Below are 21,360 nucleotides of genomic sequence, written 5' to 3' on the forward strand. Positions count from 1 at the left end.
GGAGTTGTTATGGTGTGGGGGTGCTTTGCTGGTGACACTATCTGTGAGTTATTTAGAATTCAAGGCACACCATAACCAGCATGGCTACCACAGCATTCTCCAGCGATACGCCATCCCATCTGGTTTGGGCTTAGTGGGACTATCATTTGTTTTTCAACAGGATAATTACCCAACACACCTCCAGGCTGTGTGAGGGCTATTTTACCAAGAAGGAGAGTGATGGAGAGCTGCATCAGATGACCTGGCTTCCACAATCCCCCGACCTCAACCCAATTGACATGGTTTGGGATGAGTCGGACGGCAGAGTGAAGGAAAAGCAGCCAACAAGTGCTGAGCATATGTGGGAACTCCTTCAAGACTGTTGGAAAAGTATTCCAGATGAAGCTGATTGAGAGAATGCCAAGAGTGTGCAAAGCTGTCATCAAGGCAAAGGGCTGCTATTTGAAGAATCTCAAATATAAAATATATTTTGATTTGTTTAACACTTTTTTGGTTACTACATGATTCCATATGTGTTATTTCATAGTTTTGATGTCTTCACTATTATTCTACAAAGTATTTTTTTTTTTTTTTTACAAATAAAGACAAACCCTTGAATGAGTAGTGCTGTATATACCTCCTTTATTTATACATAAATAAACACTGTTAGAGACAAACTGAAGTGATTTCTGTGCAAATAAATAATTAATTCCAATTACTCCCATTTCCAAATGAATACATTGTTGTATTATTGTATTGAGATCAGTCAAATTGGTAAATCTTTTATAACCCCAAATATATATTATTCAGTAAGAATACAATTGCCTCTTAAACATACAGTGAAACATATTTACAGCACTTACAGGTATGTATATAAGTAACCTTTTAAAAAATATGATTTTACAGCCAACCCCAAGGCTTTATTTTGAATGGTGTACTTTTCTATTGTAGTCCTAATGAAACATTTGCTCTACAAAAGTACATTCAATATCAGATTTAAATTGTGTTTGATAAATTGTTTTGTTTTGTACCAGATTGCTTTCGAAATCATTCATTAATCAAAAGATAAATAAAACTAACTAAACTCTGCACATCACTGATTCTAAGCACTACCCCATAAATCATAACATATACAGTATCATGCTAACAACACTGAGTTATCATGGATGCATACGTATTTATATTTTTGACAAGCACCTCTTAACACTACACACTGGGAATTGGATCACCAGTTCTCTCTATTGAGCATGCTTTTATTTCAGGAGTAGGCTTAATCTGGATCTGAGAAACCAAAGTTTGATGTATTTGTTATATTATATATGACTATACAGTATATTCAATTATATGATTAATTTGAAATATTTGGCTAATTAAAACATTGGACATTTTGATACAAGATCTTCATTTGGGCCTAACACGAATGGCTTGATAACAATGTTTTGATTATACATGGGTGGTAAGTATTCATACACATTTTGTCACCTTAAATGAAACTATAAGCAATAACTTTTTTTTAACTGTTTTGAAAAACAAACATTCCCCTTCACCAAACATGATTATAACATTTATAATAATTCTGTTGTGTGAAGTGATTACACACTATACACAATAAATAGGACCTACACTTCATTTCAGAACACTTTTCACATGTACCAAATTATAATGAATAAAAGCTACTTTTCTAACATACAGTAAAAACATTTTAATTGAGTTCAACATCCACATGAAAACAAATGACAAGATTAAAACACTTTCAAAAAGCAGTTGTTTCAGTATATCCAGATTTGTTTTGGATAAGGCACTTGTACTCCCCGGCATCTTTTTGGGTGACATTTGTGATGATCAAATTAAAATGTCCAGATGCTTTCTCTTGGATCATGTACCTAGTGTCTTTCACTGGATCGCCATCTTTGTACCATTCAGCGGTGGGATGAGGTTTACCATTTACTAAACACTGGAGGACCACTGGAGTTCCTACTGCTGCGGTGACATTTGCCAAAGGAATCATGCATTTTGGTGGAGCTTCAGTAATTTGATACCGGAAACTACACAATTTTGATGACTTTCCTTTGAATTCTATTTTATCATCTTTGGCGGGCTCTGCGAAAACGTCAAAGTTAATACTGACATATTCATCTCCCTGCTCGCTCATCTCATTGTCCGTCAGGGCTATAAGTCTAACAGCCTTTTGTGATTAATCAGCTTCCTGCTCAAATTCAAATTCCAGCTCTACTTCTGATGCTTGCTCACCGTCAACAACCAAGTCCAACTTTTGAGGCTGGACTTTAGCACTACCAAGAGACACAGCTGTCAATTCTCTCCCTCTTGTTTTTCCTATAAAGCTTTTAGGATTCAACACAAGAAGAGATGCCCTGCAAAGAGTTTCCCCAACCACATTGATGAGAAACAGGTTCCACTATCATGAGCGCTGACGTTCCTGATCTTAAGGAAATGATTATCTCCATCAGACGAGTGCAAGTATTTCTTGTTATCGTGAGGGATCGTCTTGTTACCTTTAAACCATGATACTATGGGAGAGGGAATTCCCATCAGAGAACACTCAAACATTACAGTTGTATTCTCTGGGGTTTCCATATCACAAATTGGGTTGGTGAAGCGAGGTAGCATTTCTGTAACCTCAAAATCTATTTTCAAATCATCCCTTTCATGCGTTACAAAGTCAACTCCACTCTCCTCGTACATACTCGGAAGAACATCGAGTGATATTATCATATTTTTATTGTCAGCGGTGTATTCTGGGATGGTAATTATCTTCACCTGTCTCTCAAACTCTTTAACCTCATTTTCATCCAGCTCCACCTCCAGTAGAATCTCCTGAGGGGAGCAAGACCTCGATGAGTCATCGTCTTCCTCAACATCAAACTCCATCACATGCTGATGGGTGACTGACGGTGGTGGGGGCATATATCTGGCCTCGTTGGATATAACTACAACTAGTGCAACGCTTTTTGCCTCCCCTACATAGTTAAACGCTTCGCAAATATATTCACCTTGATCAGCTTTTGCAATGTTCTGAATAACAAGCGAGATATTGTCGCCATCTCTGTCCATTGTAATCCTTTCATCTGCAACAAATTGGGTTTTGTTTCTAAACCACTTCACTTCAGGTGAAGGCAACCCAAACACCTCAGCATAAAACGATAACAAATCATGTTCAACAACTCTCCTTTTGTTGAGAGGTTTGAGGAAAGACGGAGGGATTCCCTGGACTTTTTCCTGTAGTCCTCCAAGGCCAAGGGCACGCTCTGAGAGGAAACTTCCTTAATCTAATCTAAATGCAGGGGGTGTTGTCTCAATGCCCTCATCATCGGGTGACCTCCTTAGCAGGAGAAAATAACCTCTCACTAGAGTCAGTGGATGGTCTTTTATGTTCAAGAGGAGAGAAGGCATACTCATTATGGGTAATATAACCTGCTGGGGTTTCAGGAGTGTGGAAAGATTCTGGAGTTTTCAGGAGCTGCGAAATTTCAGTTGAAGAATCTGGCGTATAGAATGTCGGAACCTATAGAGGTGTCCAGCTCCTGCATTAATGCCTGATCAGTAATATCACTAGTATGGCTCAGAGGGGACTGCCTCAAATCTTCAGAATTTCCAAATAGTATATGTTGTTCCCATTCACCAACCATTGTTGCTTCTACCTCAGAAGATCTAGTAATAGCCACAGCAGATTGGAAGGACAAATCAGAACTGCTTTCAACCTTTCCGGTCTGGCCTAAAGAACTTATCTTCTCAGATTCACTGACTACCTGCGCAGCATCATAGGAGAATGTGAATTTGTGTTTCATAGGATGAGAACTGCCGTCGTCCTCAGACATCTCTGCGTCTTTTTCAATCATTTTGAATGGGACTGGTGTTGTAGCAGTGATCCTGATCTCGACAGGAGAACAAGAATATTGTGAAGTGTCTGAAGCATGAGGCCTGTGCAAGACAGCCTGAGGCACCTGTAGTAAGGATTTCTCATCCGTTTCAACGTCCTTGTACGATTCAAGTTCCTTGTCAATCATTTGGTCAAGATCTTCTTCACTCATTTCATACTCTGTTGTCACTTTCACTTCATGCGAGGCCACTGGCGATGGAAATGTTCTTAATTGCTTACTTTCAGTAACTTCTAGTGTGGCAGAGGAGGTTGACTTTCCGAATGTATTAGTTATAACAAAACTAAATGTCCCTTCATGGTATATAGTGGGATAGTAGATGGTTAGTGTGGTTTCATTGAATTTGGTGAGAACATCAATGTCTGGGTTTTGACCGATTGGTTGGTAATCTTTGTGCCAAGTGACAATTGGTTGAGGGTCACCCCGAAAATGACATTTAAAGTCTGTCATCTCTCCCCTCTTTACTTTCATGGACGATTTTTCTCTCACAAAGATAGGTATGGACGTTTTTGGTGAAGTCTTATCAACTTCATTTGTCCTCTGAGGCATGTCCATTTGGTGAAGGTTTTCTTTCGAGCTGGATTGTTTGGCATCTTTTGATAGCAATTCTATGTTTTCTTCTTTCCTCTCTGCGGTCCTCATAGCCACTTTTTCATTGTGTCTCAAGTCAGATTCCCAATTGGAAGGCCGTTCTGCACCAACTTCAGCTTGAAAGCTATGCTGACCAATGTGATGTTCTCTCAAAGGTGAACTGCATCTCCCAGGTGATGCTTCTCTACCAGGTTCTTTCATAGGTGATCGACCTCTGTCAGGTGAGTGTTCTCTGCCAGGGGAGGGCTCTCTACCAGGTGTAGTTTCTCTAACTGTTGAGGGCCCTCTCACAGGTGAGTGAGACCCAAGTGACATTTGATGAAACTTCTTGACATGATGAGAAACAGGTTCATAAGAAGGACCTTCATTGGCATCATCTCCACTGACATCAGTTCTCCTATGATGGTGTTGTGAAAGTTCAGCCATTGCCCAATCTTCTTGAGAGACATGCTGACCAATGTGATGTTGTCTAATAAATGAGGGTTCTTTCACAGGTGAGCATTCTTTCACAGGTGACCGTTTTTTCACAGGTTCATTAGAGGAACCATTATGAGGTCCACGGGCATCGGTTTTCTTTGGGTGTTGTGAATGTTCAGCCAAAGCCCAGTTGTACTCTAATTCAACAGCTTCTTCTTGTTCGGTGAGAACGTCTTCTTGCCATTTTAAGATGCACTGAGCCAAAGCTTCCTCTTCGCTCACAAAATACTCACTTTCGGTCTGCAGCCTTGTTTCATCAACAACGGTTTGTGGAGGAGGGGGCCATTGGAAACTTTCATCTCTGAAATCATGATGGACATCCTTACTCTGGGACTTTTCCTTTGCCGTTCTTTCCGGTGAAGATCTTCTTCTTCTTTCATCTCTGTAGTCATGAGGGGCATGCTCACTCAGAAACCTTTCCTTTGTTGTCTTTTCTGGAGAAGGCCTTCTTGGGCCTTCATGGGCTCTAGCATCATGGAGAATAATTTCCTTTGTTGGCTTTTCTAGAGAAGACTTTCTTCTTATATTGCTGTATTCATGAGGGACATCCTCAGTCAGGAACTTTTCATTTGTTGTCTTTTCTGGTGAAGACCTGTCATATCTGTATTCAGGAGGGATATCATTATCAGTAAGGACATGTTCCTTTACAGACTTTTCTTGTGAGGAACTTCTCTCATCTCTGAAACCACAAGGAACATCCTCAGTCAGGAACTGTTCATAGTCTGTCTTTTCTGGGGAAGGCTTTCTTCTTCTTGTTGAATCTGCCTCAGAGTGAGCGTTTGATCCAAAAGTAATGCCTTCAGCAGCCATTTTTGACTCAGTCCCTTTTCTAGCGATATATGGTGAGTACTCTGCACCAACCCAATCAGAATCCAAGTCAACAGCTATCTCCTGCTCAGTCAAGATGTCTTGCTGCCATTTAATGACTCGATGTGCCAGAGCCTCTTCCTCACTCCCAAATGTTTCACATTCGCTCTTTAATTCATAAATATTTTCCAGGGATAAGTGGGTCTCTTCCCGGGATAAAAGACACTGCTCTTCTCGTGTTTTCTTTGGACTGGCACACATCTCTTTTGGGGAACGGGACAAATTCTGTTCAGTTTCATTCTTCAATACGGAAATATTTTCCTGGGATAAGCGGAGCTCTTCACGGGATAAGTGAAGTCCTTCCTTTGTTTCCTTCTCACTGGCCCGCCTTTCTCTTGGGGAACGGGACAAATTCTGTTCAACCCATAAATATTTTCCTGGGACAAATGGTGCTCTTCTCCTGTTTTCTTCTCTTTGGCACTCCTGTCTTTTGATTGGGAAAGTGAAAAATTCTGGAAAGGGGCAATATTTTCCCGGGATAAACTGACCTTTTCCAGGGATAAATGGTGCTCTTCCCAAGTTTCCTCACTACTCTGTGCACAACTCTTTTTCAGAGAACTGGGCAAATGTTGGAAAGGTAATGCCTCAGTTTCTGTTGCAGTTTTTCTCTCTACCTCCTCACCATACATATTGGCAGGCCTCTCTTTTGGGGAATTCAATCCATGAATATTTTTCTGTGATACAGTGTTCTCTTCTCCTGTTTTCTTCTCACTGGCACTCTCCTCTTTGGTTTGGGAAAGGCTCAAATTCTGTTCTGTTCCCCTCTTTAATCCATACAACTTTTCCCGGGTTAAGCAGACCTTTTCCAGGGATAGATGATGCTCTTCACAAGATTTCTCATCACTGACACTGACAGTTTCTGTGTCTGTTTCTCTCTCTACCTCCTCACCATATATATGGATTTCGGATTGCGTGCATGGCAAATCCCTTGCCTTCGAATGGTCTGTTTCATGCTTAAACTGTTCTTCTTGGTCAATCTGCATTCCCTTTTGCCATTTTCTAATCCGCAAGGCTAAAAGTTTATCTTCACATTCACTCTCAATGTTCTCATACAGGCTTTCTGCAGAGCTGGGTTGTTTTTCAAATTGTTCTTCAGTGCTCTTCACAGTATCCTCTTGTGTATTAATCGTCTTACTGGAAAATATTTCCTTCAGTGGTTTGATTGGGCTGGATTTGGAAAATTCATCCATTGCAGCAATGTTTGGAGATCTCCTTGTTTCAGCACAAGCTAAGACAAACGGCCCTTCCATCTTTGTCTTCAAGTCTTCAGACAACCGAGTTTGATTTCCTAAATAGTCCTCACCTTGATTTTCTAAGTCCTCACATATCCTATGTTCGAATCCTAACTCATGTTGATGTTCCCCTGGAATAAGGACCATTTTATCCATATGTGTTTCAGAGACTCTTTCATCAAAGTATTTTTCATTTCCTGTCGCTGGTAGATCACCTCTTAACATTTGAATGGCCCTAGTTTGAGACTGAGGTTCAATGAATGCCTCACACAGGGCTGTGTTGATTAAGCACTATGTGTGGGAATTCGGTCATATCTACCATAGAATTTGGCAGACACTTGATCGTTTCTAACGTTTCTTTCAAAAGGTCAAGCATGCTGCAAGTCTCCAGGTAAGGAGACAGGCTTCTTGACCTTTAATCGACAACATAATCTGCAAAGCTGGTTTCACTCGCGTTTGATGATGACATTGTGGACATAGAGAGCCTCTTTTTTCGTTTGACTGCATTTTGTAACAGACCAAGCTTGGCTTTTACCTCTCCGTGGAGGCTTTCTGTGTCACTGAATATATCACTGCACCTATCACTGAACATGTCGCTGAATCTGCCAGTGTGTCTGTCACAGTAGATATAACTGTATCTGTCGTTAAACCTTTCAGACCTACTAAACCTTTCTCCACCAAATATAGAAGGTGGAGAGCGGGCTCGTTCAGATGCTGTTTCATTCAGATTAGTTTCTTTATCTTTCCCTCTTGTTGGTGATAAGCTTCTGAAGTACAAGGTGCGAACTGGTGCATCCTTAGATCTGGATCTGCCACTAGGTTTGGACTTTTTATCAAATGGAGACCCAACACATCTCAGGTCAACCCTGAATTTTCTCTCCTTTTTTTGATCAAGCAACCGTGAAGTCTAGTTGACCGTCTAACATGGCTTAGATAATTGCCATGTTCTTCCCTCAATGACACCAGAAGTGATGCTATGAACTCTGCAGACCCCTCTGTGTTAATAACCATTACTTTGTAACTGCCGGAGTCTTTGTCTTATACTATCAATGACTAAACTAGTCACATGCATGTGCATAGTGCTCTCTGTACGTATTCTACGACAGCGTTCTTTCTGAATCGGTCTATTGTCATGAAACCATATTATGGTTGGGGTTGGGAAAGCTACCAATCTGCATCTAACCACAGCAGGTTCCCCCTCTAGAACATTCTGGAACTTCAGCTTTTTTGTAAAAGATGGCTTGATGGATGAATTGTTGGCTTGATCCAAGTTCTCCTCCGTGTCTGAAAAGGCTCCGCGCATCTGCCCTCTGTTCTCCCGAAACTCAGTCCTTTTATTATAAAACAACTCTAAAAAAAAATTAAAAAAAGATAACAAAATCAAATTTTTGAAATGAATATTAATGGAAATATTAATTACATGCAGCAAGTCACAAAGCCATAAAAAACAATTTCACTCACCATATTTTTTCGAAGAAACGCAAGACTTGATTCTTTTTTAAAGATTCTGACACGAAAATTGCTGGATGTTTTGTTCCTTCTTCTGTGGACATTTCTTCAGAACATACATTTCTTAAAAGGCATAATTATTGCAAAATAAGTGGATTTGTTTTTTTAAATAAGCATGCTTTCGCTTTACTTAGTGTGTGCTTTAGCATCAAAAACATTTTGTCCGCTTGCATGAAGTGTGAACATTCAGAAATCACTTATAAATATGCTCAGGTTCATGTCATTCAACTAAGGGATTGAGGAAGTACATTTCAGTAATAAAGAGTATAAATGAGTCTTACCTTTGACTTCTTGCTCAATGGTTGTTTCAATCTCTTCCTTCATATGGGTTACTGTAAAGGAAATCAAGAGTTACTGTCAGCTAAGACAATATTTTAAGATGATGATGGGTAATAATTCCCTCCCATTTTAGCTTAATTTCTTACTCTGTATGTGAGAGCCTAATTAAAAAAGCTTCAAGAAAAAGATACTGGACTGATCCATCTATAATTTTGAGATTGCTCATTTCAAGGAGCAATATTGGACTTAATGCTTAGCTCAGATGTCATTTCCTTGAAGTGACATCCTGCTGGACAAAAATGCTTTTCACAGGTTATGCTAACTATTTTAACTCAAACTCCTTCACTGATTACAATCATTTGAACATGTTTCCACTTTGATGGTACAGCGGTACAAACAAACAAAGCAGTTTGACAGTTGGATTCAACTCCAGATAGTATAGGCTAAAACATGCACAGTACACAGAGATATCGCTGGGAGGGATTTCACAACCAAGGACAGCAAGGAGCGAGAAAGAGGAATGATAGAAGGAGAATGTACTACCTACTCAAGCTGCAAGGAGAGCAAGGAGTGACAGAGAATAATGAAAAGAAGAAAATGTATTCTACTGAAGCATCTAGGTATTATAACTAAAGAAGTGACTAACATATTTGTACTATTCTATTTTAAATTGTGAGGTTAAATTGTGAGGTTAGTAAACTAAAATATGGGAAAGAAAGGTTTCTTTCAAGAAGAAGCAAGTCATTTGGATAGTTTAATGAGAGGTGTTGGTTGGAGAAACGACATTCGTGAAATTGAATAGATGATTAATTACACTATGTGGTAAAATAACCGGCTAATTTGAGGTACATAACAAGTTACCTTCTTCTTTGGTTACTGCAAGGGTTGCTGTGCACACCGTCTCTCCAGCGTTATTGGTTGCTTTGGAAGTGTATTGGCCAGCATGCTCAGAGAAAGCATCAACTATAGTTAGTGTGGTGGTGTTTGTCATCTCATCAAAATGAAAGACAATATCTTTGGTAGGCTTAATTGTCTGCTGGTTATGATACCAGCTAATCTCTGGCTTTGGCATGCTGGATACACAAGCATGGAACCTGGCCACTTCACCATGCTGAACCACACAGCTCTCTATTAGGTGAATAAAAGTGGGCCTTTGTGCAATTTGCTCCTTCTTTACACTTGACAAGCTTGTTGAAAGACTGGTTGAGACAGGCCTTTGAGAATCGGATGTAATATCCATAATTTGTTTTTGCCCTGAAAGGAAGCATGTTCAATGAATTGAGTATTAGCATTTTTATGGAATGGACACAGATACACATATCCATGTTGTATATTTCTAGTGAAAGAAAGAAAAAGTACATCTTAATTTAAGAGATACTGCAAATCATATTATATATTGAATATACACTGTATTTCTAGTGAAAATATGTATTGTTTGACTACTTGTGATCAACCTATGCATTCTAGGCTTAGATCGAAACAACATCAAAATAACTCAATAGGAAACCATGTGGTTACAGAAAGGTATGCACACTCACCATCAAGTTTCAAATGTGCAGAGCATGTGACCATTCCTGCTGGGTTTCTGGCAACACAGGTGTATTCCCCCTCATCCTTGGGGTACACTCTGGTGATCTCCAGCTGGCAGGTGTCATCAAACGTAGACATCCTGAAGAAGTTTGACTGCTTAATTTCCTTCTCACCACGGAACCAGGACATCTTCAGAGCTACGAATGGAGAAGAGAGGATTGTATTTAAAATTAGATTATTACTTTTTTGATGATCAAATGTTTTTATTTATTAATAATAATTGTGAGCAAACATTAATATATACATACAAAATGAAGTAAAAGTATATTATTCTTAAAAATTACTGTCTGATAAATTAGCTCTGTCTGATGAATGTCTATGACTGAAACATCACTGTATGTTTTTAACTATGGATTTATAATAAACTTTATTTTTTATAAAGTAGAGGGTCTCATGCCTCACCTTCTAATGCAACAAGGACAATAACACCTACACTACCGGTCAAAAGTTTTAGAACACCTACTCATTCAAGGGTTTTTCTTTATTTTTTACTATTTTTTACATTATATAATAATAGTGAAGACATCAAAACTATGAAATAACACATATGGAATCATGTAGTAACCAAAAAAGGGTTAAACAAATCAAAATATATTTTATATCTGAGATTCTTCAAATAGCCACCCTTTGCCTTGATGACAGCTTTGCACACTCTTGGCATTCTCTCAACAAGATTCATGAGGTAGTCACCTGGAATGCATTTCAAGTAACAGGTGTGCTTCTTAAAAGTTAATTTGTGGAATTTCTATCCTTAATGTGTTTGAGCCAATCAGTTGTGTTGTGACAAGGTAGGGTTGGTATACAGAAAATAGCCCTATTTGGTAAACGACCAAGTCCATATTATGGCAAGAACAGCTCAAATAAGCAAAGAGAAATGATAGTCCATCATTACTTTAAGACATGAAGGTCAGTCAATACAGAACATTTCAATAACTTGTGTGTAAATAAAAGTGCTGTCGCAAAAACCATCAAGCGCTATGATGAAACTGGCTCTCATGAGGACCACCACAGGAATGGAAGACCCAGAGTTACCTCTGCTGCAGAGGATAAATTCATTCGAGTTACCAGCCTCAGAAATTGCAGCCCAAATAAATGCTTCACAGAGTTCAAGTACCAGACATATCTCAACATTAACTGTTCAGAGGAGACTGTGTGAATCAGGCCTTCATGGTCGAATTGCTGCAAAGAAACCACTACTAAAGGACACCAATAAGAAGAAGAGACTTGCTTGGGCCAAGAAACACGAGCAATGGACAATAGACCGGTGGAAATCTGTCCTTTGGTCTGGAGTCCAAATTTGAGATTTTTGGTTCCAACCACTGCGTGAGACGCAGTGTATTTCCCACCGTAAAGCATGGAGGAGGAGGTGTTATGGTGTGGGGGTGCTTTGCTGGTGACACTGTCTGTGATTTATTTAGAATTCAAGGTACACTTAACCAGCATGGCTACCACAGCATTCTGCAGCGATATGCCATCCCATCTGGTTTGGGCTTAGTGGGATTATCATTTGTTTTTCAACAGGACAATGACCCAACACCTCCAGGCTGTGTAAGGGCTGTTTTACCAAGAAGGAGAGTGATGGAGTGATGCATCAGATGACCTGGCCTCCACAATCCCCCGACCTCAACCAAATTGAGATGGTTTGGGATGAGTCAGACCGCAGAGTGAAGGAAAAGCAGCCAACAAGTGATCAGCATATGTGGGAACTCCTTCAAGACTGTTGGAAAAGCATTCCAGGTGAAGCTGGTTGAGAGAATGCCAAGTGTGTGCAAAGCTGTCATCAAGGCAAAGGGTGGATATTTGAAGAATCTCAAATATAATATATTTTGATTTGTTTAACACTTCTTTGGTCACTACATGATTCCATATGTGTTATTTCATAGTTTTGATGTCTTCACTATTATTCTACAATTAAGAAAATAGTAAAAATAAAGAAAAACCCTTGAATGAGTAGGTGTCTAAAACTTTTGACCGGTAGTGTAATAAGAGGTCTACTTCCACAATTATAACTATTACAATTATGAATTCAATTCCAGGAATTGACTAAATGACTTTTTATTCCAACTCATCCCAACAATGTACTGTGCAAAATACCTTCTCCAGTAACTTTGCACTGGAATCTGACAGACTCTCCCTCAGTTGTTGAGGTGTGGCTGATTGGTGAGACAATGGTAGGTGGGGACAGAGGAGCTCCAGTTATAGGAGAAACTACTTCTGAGACTGAAATGAAAATGAATTAGCAAAATTAGCAGTTATTTATATGTGCGGTAATATCTTCTGAGACTAAACAAAGACATCATGGGCATCTTAGCCCTCTTAAAAATGTTGATACGATAACATAATCATATAAGGAATAAATGACATTTGCATGAATGGTATACCTTTACAACTAGCTTTTGACAACAAATGGTCTTCTGTTATGTCATAATTTTCTTTGACTTGGCATTATTATCACACAAAAATGTAATGGTTACCTTCGACATTCAGTGCAGCTGAACTGGTGTCAACACCACCCTCATTCTTGGCCTCACACTTGTAGACGGCTACGTCCTCTGGGAACACTTCAATGAGCAGCAGACAGTGCTCATTCCCATCACGCAGGAACTTGCAGTTGAAGCCAGGGGAGAGAGCCTGAGAGTTCTTGTACCAGAACACCTGGGGCTGGGGGACGCCAGTCACTTCCACAGAGAAGCGAGCAGATTTACCGGACTCCACAGACAGGGGCTGCATGTGGTTAATGATCTGAGGTGGCTCAGGGACTAAATGAAAATGAAGAAAATAACTCAATATAAATTGTATGAAGAAAGATGGAACACTGAGGAATAGACCATTGTCATCATCACTTTGAATCCAGCTGTTAAAAAATGTCATGCTGTATGTATTATCTATTCAGTCCATACTTACTATGCTGCTACTCTGGTAGCTCTGATCCAAGATGGCGTAGTAGTGCGGTCGTGTACTCTGTTGTGTGTCCGTGTAAATAGCCTGTTTTTTCTTTTTTTTGTCTTTTGTTGTATATAATCCCCTATCACACTTTTCAGCCTTCTACTAAATATACTTTCCTGCAACCCACCTCACTCAATGTGGAACGGATTCTATTATTTACTTACCTTTTATCTAGAATCTCCAGTTGAAAGTAGCTAGCCAGCTAACTAGCTACTTGCTATTAGCCACCGTTAGCGGTTTTCACCCAAAACATCGGATTTTCTGCCGGAATAACTGAATCACTGGACCTTAACACCGGATCGCAACCAGCTAGCCGCAATCGAATGGATGTTGCTGTTGGCTAATCACCACTGCCCCCGAAGCAAGCACCAGTTAGCCTTGAGCTAGCCTCGAGCCAGGCCCATATCCCGGCTATCTACCTCTCTGTCTACCGGACGGGAGTAGCCAGTTTTTTCACCATTGTCTGTGGCCTGCACTACCTACCAGCCAGCTCTAGCCTGGACTATTATCGGCCAGTCTGCACAGCGCGTTATCGACCCAGAACATATCGGATTTCCTGCTGGAATCACTGAATCACTGGACCTTTAACACCGGATCATCGCAACTAGCTAGCTGCAACCGAATGGATGTTGTGGTTGGCTAATCAGCCTTGAGCTAGCCTCGAGTCAGGCCCATCTCCCGGCTATCTACCTCTCTGTCAACCGGACGGGACCTCCTAGTGTCGACACGGAGCCCCGCCGATGCATCACGACTGGTCTGCCGATGTAATCCCGTTGCTAGCCCCGGCCCGCTAGTACACGCAATTCAACAGCCGTGCTTCCTGATCGCCTGTGCTGTAGCACCAATTCGAACTGCTCTCGGACTCACATTGCTGTTCACTGGACCTTATGATCACTCAGCTGCACAGCTGATGCCTGCTGGACTGTTCCTTTACACGTGTTGTAACTTTAATGGGTTACAGAGTTAATGTTTAAGTTAATTCATTGAGCTGTATCTAAAGATATTTTCTTTACAGTTATTTACATATGTCATTGTATTAGAAGTTGTGTGTTGGAGATTGAGAGAAGTACATACATACTTTGTTGTATTGGTTAGTATTGAATTACTCTTTTGACTGCAAGTTCCAGAATGCCTGGCGACCAAGGGGAGAGAAAAAAAGGCTCCAGTTATGTCAAGTGTCAAGTGATTATCCTGACTTTTCGCTAGCAACTTAGCTTTCATTTCAAACCCGATGTCCCGAGTCATTACTTTGAAGATAGTTATTCTATATTTTGGTGCCGAAACCCGGGAAAAGTATGAGCTGCGACGAAGATTGTAGGGATGAAGCGGCTGAAATGGCTGAGGAGGAACGTCGGCATGAAGCAGAAAGAATGAGACGAAAGCGGGGTACCATTCGAGGTGCCACAACACGGATTTTGAATCAGATTGATGTGGAAATAACCCAGTCAAATTTGGATACAGATCACTTGAGTACATTGTTGGAATTGCTATCAGCTAAGGAGGACAGCTTGTTTGAACTTGATCATGGAATTGAACAGTTAACGCCATTGGACGGATTGGAGGTGGAGATTGCAAGCACGGAGGATTACAAAGAGCGCGTTATCATGCTGAAGAGCCATGCACAACGAGTGATAAAGAAAAACAGGACCTCAATCCACTACCAGCACGGGTGAGTGACGCTAACTCAAACAGATCACAGAGACAATCAGTAAGGCTACCAAAGTTGATTATTGAGAAATTCTATTGAGATGTCAGTATGTGGCAGGAGTTTTGGAACCAGTATGAGACCGCTATTCACAACAATGATACACTGTGTAATAAAGAGAAGTTTACCTATCTGAAAACATATCTCACTGGACCAGCTGCAAAGGCAGTAGCAGGACTGATGTTAACAGACAGTAACTATGACGATGCAATCGCTCTGCTCAAGAGCAGATTTGGAAGGAAAGATCTTGTGATTAGTGCTCACATGTCAAAGCTGCTGAATCTCTCTCCTGTGAAGAAATCCTCTGACCTAAATGCATTGAGGCAACTATATGATGAATGTGAAATTCAGATTAGGAGCTTGGAATCACTGGGTGTAGTGTCAGAAACCCATGGAAGCCTACTATGCCCAATCTTACTGCAGATGATTCCAGAGGACATAGCTCTTGACTATAGTCGTCAGAGGGGAGTAGATGATGAATGGAAGGTGGCTGAGATCATCAGTTTCCTACAGAAGGAGGTTCAGAGCAGGGAGAGAGTGCTACAAATGAAAAGATCATGCAACCAACAGAAAGAGAGCAAACCATGGAACAAGTCATGCTCCTCCAATGAAATGACAACAAAAAGACCCAACATGCCATCTGCTGCGGCTCTGCATACAGCCAGCCAGAAGGAACAAAACGGTCTATTCTGTGACAGTGCAGATCACAAATCAGAAAACTGCCCTGACCACAATATTGCTACACGCAAAGAGAGTATGTTTAGGACAGAAACACATAGCAAAATGATGTAGGGTTAAAGATGTGTCATGTGCAACCTGTGGAAGCAGACATCACATTGCTGTGTGTACCGGTAAGAGGAGTGAGGTGCAACCCCCTACTGTTTCTGCAGATGCTGTTGTTTCCTCAGTTATTCCCCATTCAGTGAAGATGAAACCAGATGGACAGAACACTGTGTTGCTACAAACAGCAAAGGCATGGGTAGAAGGCCCATCAGGCAGGAAGATAGCTCGTTGCTTACTAGATGGAGGCAGTCAGAGAAGCTTCATACATGAAAACCTTGTGAAGGGCTTGAAGCTACCAGTAATCAGACAAGAGGCACTCACTCTTCACACGTTTGGCTCCTCTGCTCCAGCAACGTCGCAACGCAACACAGTGAAAGTCATCTTGGAGAATGTATGGGATAAACAGCAGAGAATAGAGATAGAGGCAATTGAAATCTCACAAGTGTGCACAGCTGTGATGAAGGTTCCTGGTGAACAGATTCAACATGAGCTCAATAGAAAGGAACTGCAGCTCGCAGACTTTCCAGGAGATGACAATGATCCTGAACTCTCTGTCCTGATAGGAGCGGACTACTACTGGCAGATAGTATCAGGCAGAGTGGAGCGACTGACGGAGACGCTGGTTGCTTTAGAGAGCACCTTTGGATGGTCGGTGCAGGGACCCATGTCCATGTCAAGTGTCGCCGAGGCAACCTGCAAGTTCATCCCACTTGATGAAGACACACTAGTCTCCAAACTACTGCATGCATTCTGGGAGCTTGAGTCTCTGGGTATTATAAGCGAGAAAGCACAGAACCCAGAGGAAAACAAGGCTCTACAGAGGTTTGAGGAAACAACCACCTTCAAAGATGGGCAATACCACGTGGAGTTGCCATGGAAACGAGAACTGCCAGAACTCCAAGACAACTATAGAATCGCCAAGAAACGGTTTGAAGGTCTGAAGAAAAGACTGAAGAAGGATGTGACGTTGTACAGCAGATACAATGAAGTCGTAGAGGACTACTTACAACAGGATATGGCAGAGGACGTGCCCAAGGACAACGCATAAAGCGCAGACAACGTAAAATACTACTTACCTCACCATGCAGTACTCCGAGAAGATAAGGTGACGACAAAACTGAGAGTGTTGTTTGATGCCTCATCCCATGAAGATGGCTGTCCATCCCTCAATGACTGTCTACTCACAGGACCGAACCTGAATCCGGATCTGCTCAGCGTTCTGATAAAGTTCAGACTACATGAGATCGCATTCATGGCAGACATCAAGAAGGCTTTCCTGCAGATATCCCTAGCAGAGAGAGACAGAGACGCCGTGAGATTTCTATGGCTCACAGGCCCACCAAGGGGAGAAAATGAAGAGGAGCTGCGTGTGCTGAGGATGAAAAGAGTGGTATTTGGAGCTTCCCCAAGTCCATTCTTGCTGGCAGCTACAATCAGGAAGCACCTGAAACAATATGAAACAGAACAACCAGAAGTTGTAGAGATACTGAGAGAGTCACTCTATGTAGACGACTTCATTGCAAGTTCACGCAATGTTGAAGAGGCTTACCTTGTGACTACAACTGCAAGGCGAATGCTGTCGATTGCAGGCATGGACCTCTGCAAGTGGATGACCAACTCTCCTGAATTGAAAACAAAATGGGAGGAGAGTACGACAACTGACCACCCGTTGACGCTAGAAACACAAGGAGTAGTGCTGAAGGTTTAGTGTGGAGACCGGAAACAGATGACTTTGTGTTTGACCTCAGGGCGCTACTGAGAAAAGAAAACACAAAGAGAAGTGTTCTGCAGTCGTCTGCACGTATTTTTGACCCTCTTGGTTTCCTGACCCCCTTCACCATCAGGATCAAGTGCATGTTCCAGGAAATGTGGGAGAGGGGACTCTCAACTGGGACGAACAATTACCACCTGATCTGACACGAGATTGGCAACAGTGGTGTTCGGAACTACCCTAGTTACACCAGCTCACCATACCAAGGTGGTACAGAACAGACATGCGGCCACAGAATAGTCACACCCTGAAACGTGTTCTGTGATGCAAGTGAAAGGGCTTACAGTGCAGTAGCTTACTTGCAAAGTGAATCACAAGACAGGGAAACAACAAGTCTAGTCGCATCCAAGTCCAGGGTAGCCCCACTCAAGAAAATGACGCTGCCACGCCTGGAGCTCATGGGAGCTGTGATTGGAGCGAGACTAGCAAACAACCTGATGAACACACTGAAAATGGAAGAAAAACAGATCAAAATGTGGACAGACTCGATGATCGCGCTGCATTGGATTTGCAGCTCAGCTCAGAAATGGAAACAGTCCTTGACCAATCCAGAGTCATGGTCACATATTGAGGGTAAAACTAATCCAGCTGACCTCCCTACAAGAGGACAAACTGTTCGAAACTTGACACAGAATGGAATGGACCCAGAATTCTGACATCACCCAATCATTCCGAGGAGACTGATGATAACAAGGTTCCAGAAGAGGTAAACACAGAACTCAAGTCCAGTTGCAAGGTTACTGTACAACTCGCAGCAAACAGCACAGGCATCACTGAACCTGTGTTGGAGCTTGAAAGGTACAGCAAACTGAAAAGAGTGTTCAGAGTCACCGCCTGGATAAAAAGATTAATAGCCAACGCTCGTACAAACATAAAGATGCAAGGTGAACTGACTGCTGACGAACTGTTCGATGCAGAAAAGTACTGGATTAAGGTAACACAACAACAGAGTTTCGGACAGGAGATCAAACTACTGAAGGTAGGAAAAAGCCTAAACAATGACTGTAAAATCAGAGAACTGAAACCGTTCTTGGACGAACACGAACTACTCAGTGTAGGAGGAAGACTGCAACAGTCCAACTTCACATTCAGAGAGCAGCACCCATGGGTTCTGCCCAACAAGTACAGATATTCAGAAATGCTGATACAGTACCACCATGAGAAGGTGATGCATTATGGAACAAGAGACACTCTAGTACAAATCAGAGAGCGATACTGGATCTTGCGTGCTAGGCAGCTAGTCAAAAGCACAGTGGCAAGATGTATAGTGTGCAAGAGATTCAAGGCAAGGGCCGGACAGCAGGTCTCTGCACCTTTACCAAAAGACAGAATAACTGAATCCCCACCATTCGAAGTCACAGGTGTGGATTTTGCAGGACCGCTCTATGTGAAAGAAAATGGTTCTGTGAAGAAGTCATACATTGCACTGTTCACTTGTGCTGTAACCAGAGCAGTGCATTTGGAACTGGTCTCAGATCAGTCAACAGAGACATTCCTGTTAGCTCTAAAAATATGAATCTCAAGGAGAGGATTATGCAAGGTAATCTACTCAGACAAGGCAAAAACGTTCAAGAGAGCTGATCAGGACTTGAAAGAGCTGTGGAAGGCAATCAAAGAGCCCCAACTCTTGGCGTTCTTCTCAGAAGGGGGCATCACCTGGAGGTTCATCGCCGAACGAGCAGCCTGGTGGGGCGGATTCTGGAAAAGACTCGTCAGGTCAGTGAAAACATGCCTACGAAAGGTTCTTGGGAGAGCTATCCTAAATTCTAGGCCTCTGACCTTCGTGCATAATGAAGTGGATGAACCACAACCCCTGACCCCAGCACACTTCCTGGTGGGTAAAAGACTAACCTCTTTGCCTCCAAAGCCATTTCCAGCTGACACTCAGCACCCAATGCTAAACAAGGAGGAAATGACACGCAGATGGAAGCACAGGCAGAGAATTGTGACCAGTTTCTGGAACAGTTGGCGAAGAGACTACTTGCTGGATCTAAAGTCAGCACACCGTTTACATTTGCACACACTGTATATATATTTATTTCTGTTGTATTTTTGACTTTGTTTTGTTTTACCCCATATGTAACTCTGTGTTGTTGTTTTTATCGCACTGCTTTGCTTTATCTTGGCCAGGTCGCAGTTGTAAATGAGAACTTGTTCTCAACTGGCTTACCTGGTTAAATAAAGGTGAAATAAAAAAATAAAAAAATAAACACCGCTGTGACAAGCCGCAGCCCACCCCGCTGAAAGCAGGTGACGTTGTACTCATTGGAGAAGATAACACACCCAGACAAACCTGGAAACTAGGAAAGATTGAGGAACTGTTTCCAGGCCGAGATGGCCTAGTTAGGTCATCTTCAGTTCGTACTGCTTCAGGGACTTTGTTGAGGAGACCTATTCAGTATTCAAATACTGCCTAGAGATTTAGATGAACACAGTTGTTCATCGGGGGGAGGATGTTGTAACTTTAATGGGTTACAGAGTTAATGTTTAAATTAATTCATTGAGCTGTATCTAAAGATATTTTCTTTACAGTTATTTACATATGTCATTGTATTAGAATTTGTGTGTTGGAGATTGAGAGAAGTACATACAATACTTTGTTGTATTGGTTAGTATTGAATTACTCTTTTGTCTGCAAGTTCCAAAATGCCTGGCGACCGAGGGGAGAGAAAAAAAGGCTCCAGTTATGTCAAGTGTCAAGTGATTATCCTGACTTTTCGCTAGCATTTTACTTTTATTGTTTTATAGAATCTAAAGTTGTTAAATGTAATGTGAACAAGTATTATTACTAAAAGAAGCTTTCATTTCAAACCCGACGTCCCGAGTCATTACTTTGAAGATAGTTATTCTATAACACGGTACCCTGTCCTGTTTTATCTTTTTAGCCTCAGCCCAAACTTTCATCGCCATTACCAGTTGTTGTCTTAGCTCTCTCGAATAACACCTGTGATTGCTTTATGCCTCTCTCCCATGTCAATATGCCTTGCCTATTGCTGTTCCAGTTAGTTCTTATTATACAATTTCACTGTAGAGCCCCAAGTCTCTCTCAAACTGCCTCAAATAGCTCCTTTGTTCCACCCCCCATACACGCGGAGACCTGCTCAATCGGTGCCTCCAGTGATGCTATCTCTTTCATTGTTACCTGCTTAGGTCTACCTCCACTGTACTCATATCCTTCCGTATCCTTGTCTGTACATAATGCCCTGAATCTATTCTACAACGCCCGGAAATCTGCCCCCTTTATTCTCTGTACCCAACGCACTAGAAGACCAGTTCTTAAAGCCTTTAGCCGTATCCTTATTCTAGTCCTACTCTGTTCCTCTGGTGATGTAGAGGTTAACCCAGCCCCTGCAGCCCCCAGAATCACTCCTACTCCCCAGGCACTATCATTTGTTGACTTCTGTAACCGTAAAAGCCTTGGCTTTTTGCATGTTAACATCAGAAGCCTCCTTCCTAAGTTTGAGTTATTCACTGCATTAGCACACTCCGCCAACCCTGATGTTCTAGCAGTGTCTGAATCCTGGCATAGGAAGGCCACCAAAAATTCAGAAATGTCCATCCCCGTCTACAACATTTTCAGTCTAGATAGAACTGCCAAAGGGGGTGGAGTTGCAATCTACTGTAGAGATAGCCTGCAGAGATCTATCATACTATCCAGGTCTGTGCCCAAAATGTTTGAGCTCCTACTTCTAAAAATCCACCTTTCCAGAAATAAGTCTCTCACTGTTGCCGCTT

General features: G+C 41.6%; 1 pseudogene; it reads right to left on the reverse strand.

The window, feature by feature from the left end:
* Nucleotides 1-21,360, reverse strand: part of LOC121554847 — a 198,640-nt pseudogene that overhangs the window by 141,411 nt on the left and 35,869 nt on the right.

Source organism: Coregonus clupeaformis, chromosome 40 (genome assembly GCF_020615455.1).
Source record: "Coregonus clupeaformis isolate EN_2021a chromosome 40, ASM2061545v1, whole genome shotgun sequence".
Lineage (NCBI taxonomy): Eukaryota > Metazoa > Chordata > Actinopteri > Salmoniformes > Salmonidae > Coregonus > Coregonus clupeaformis.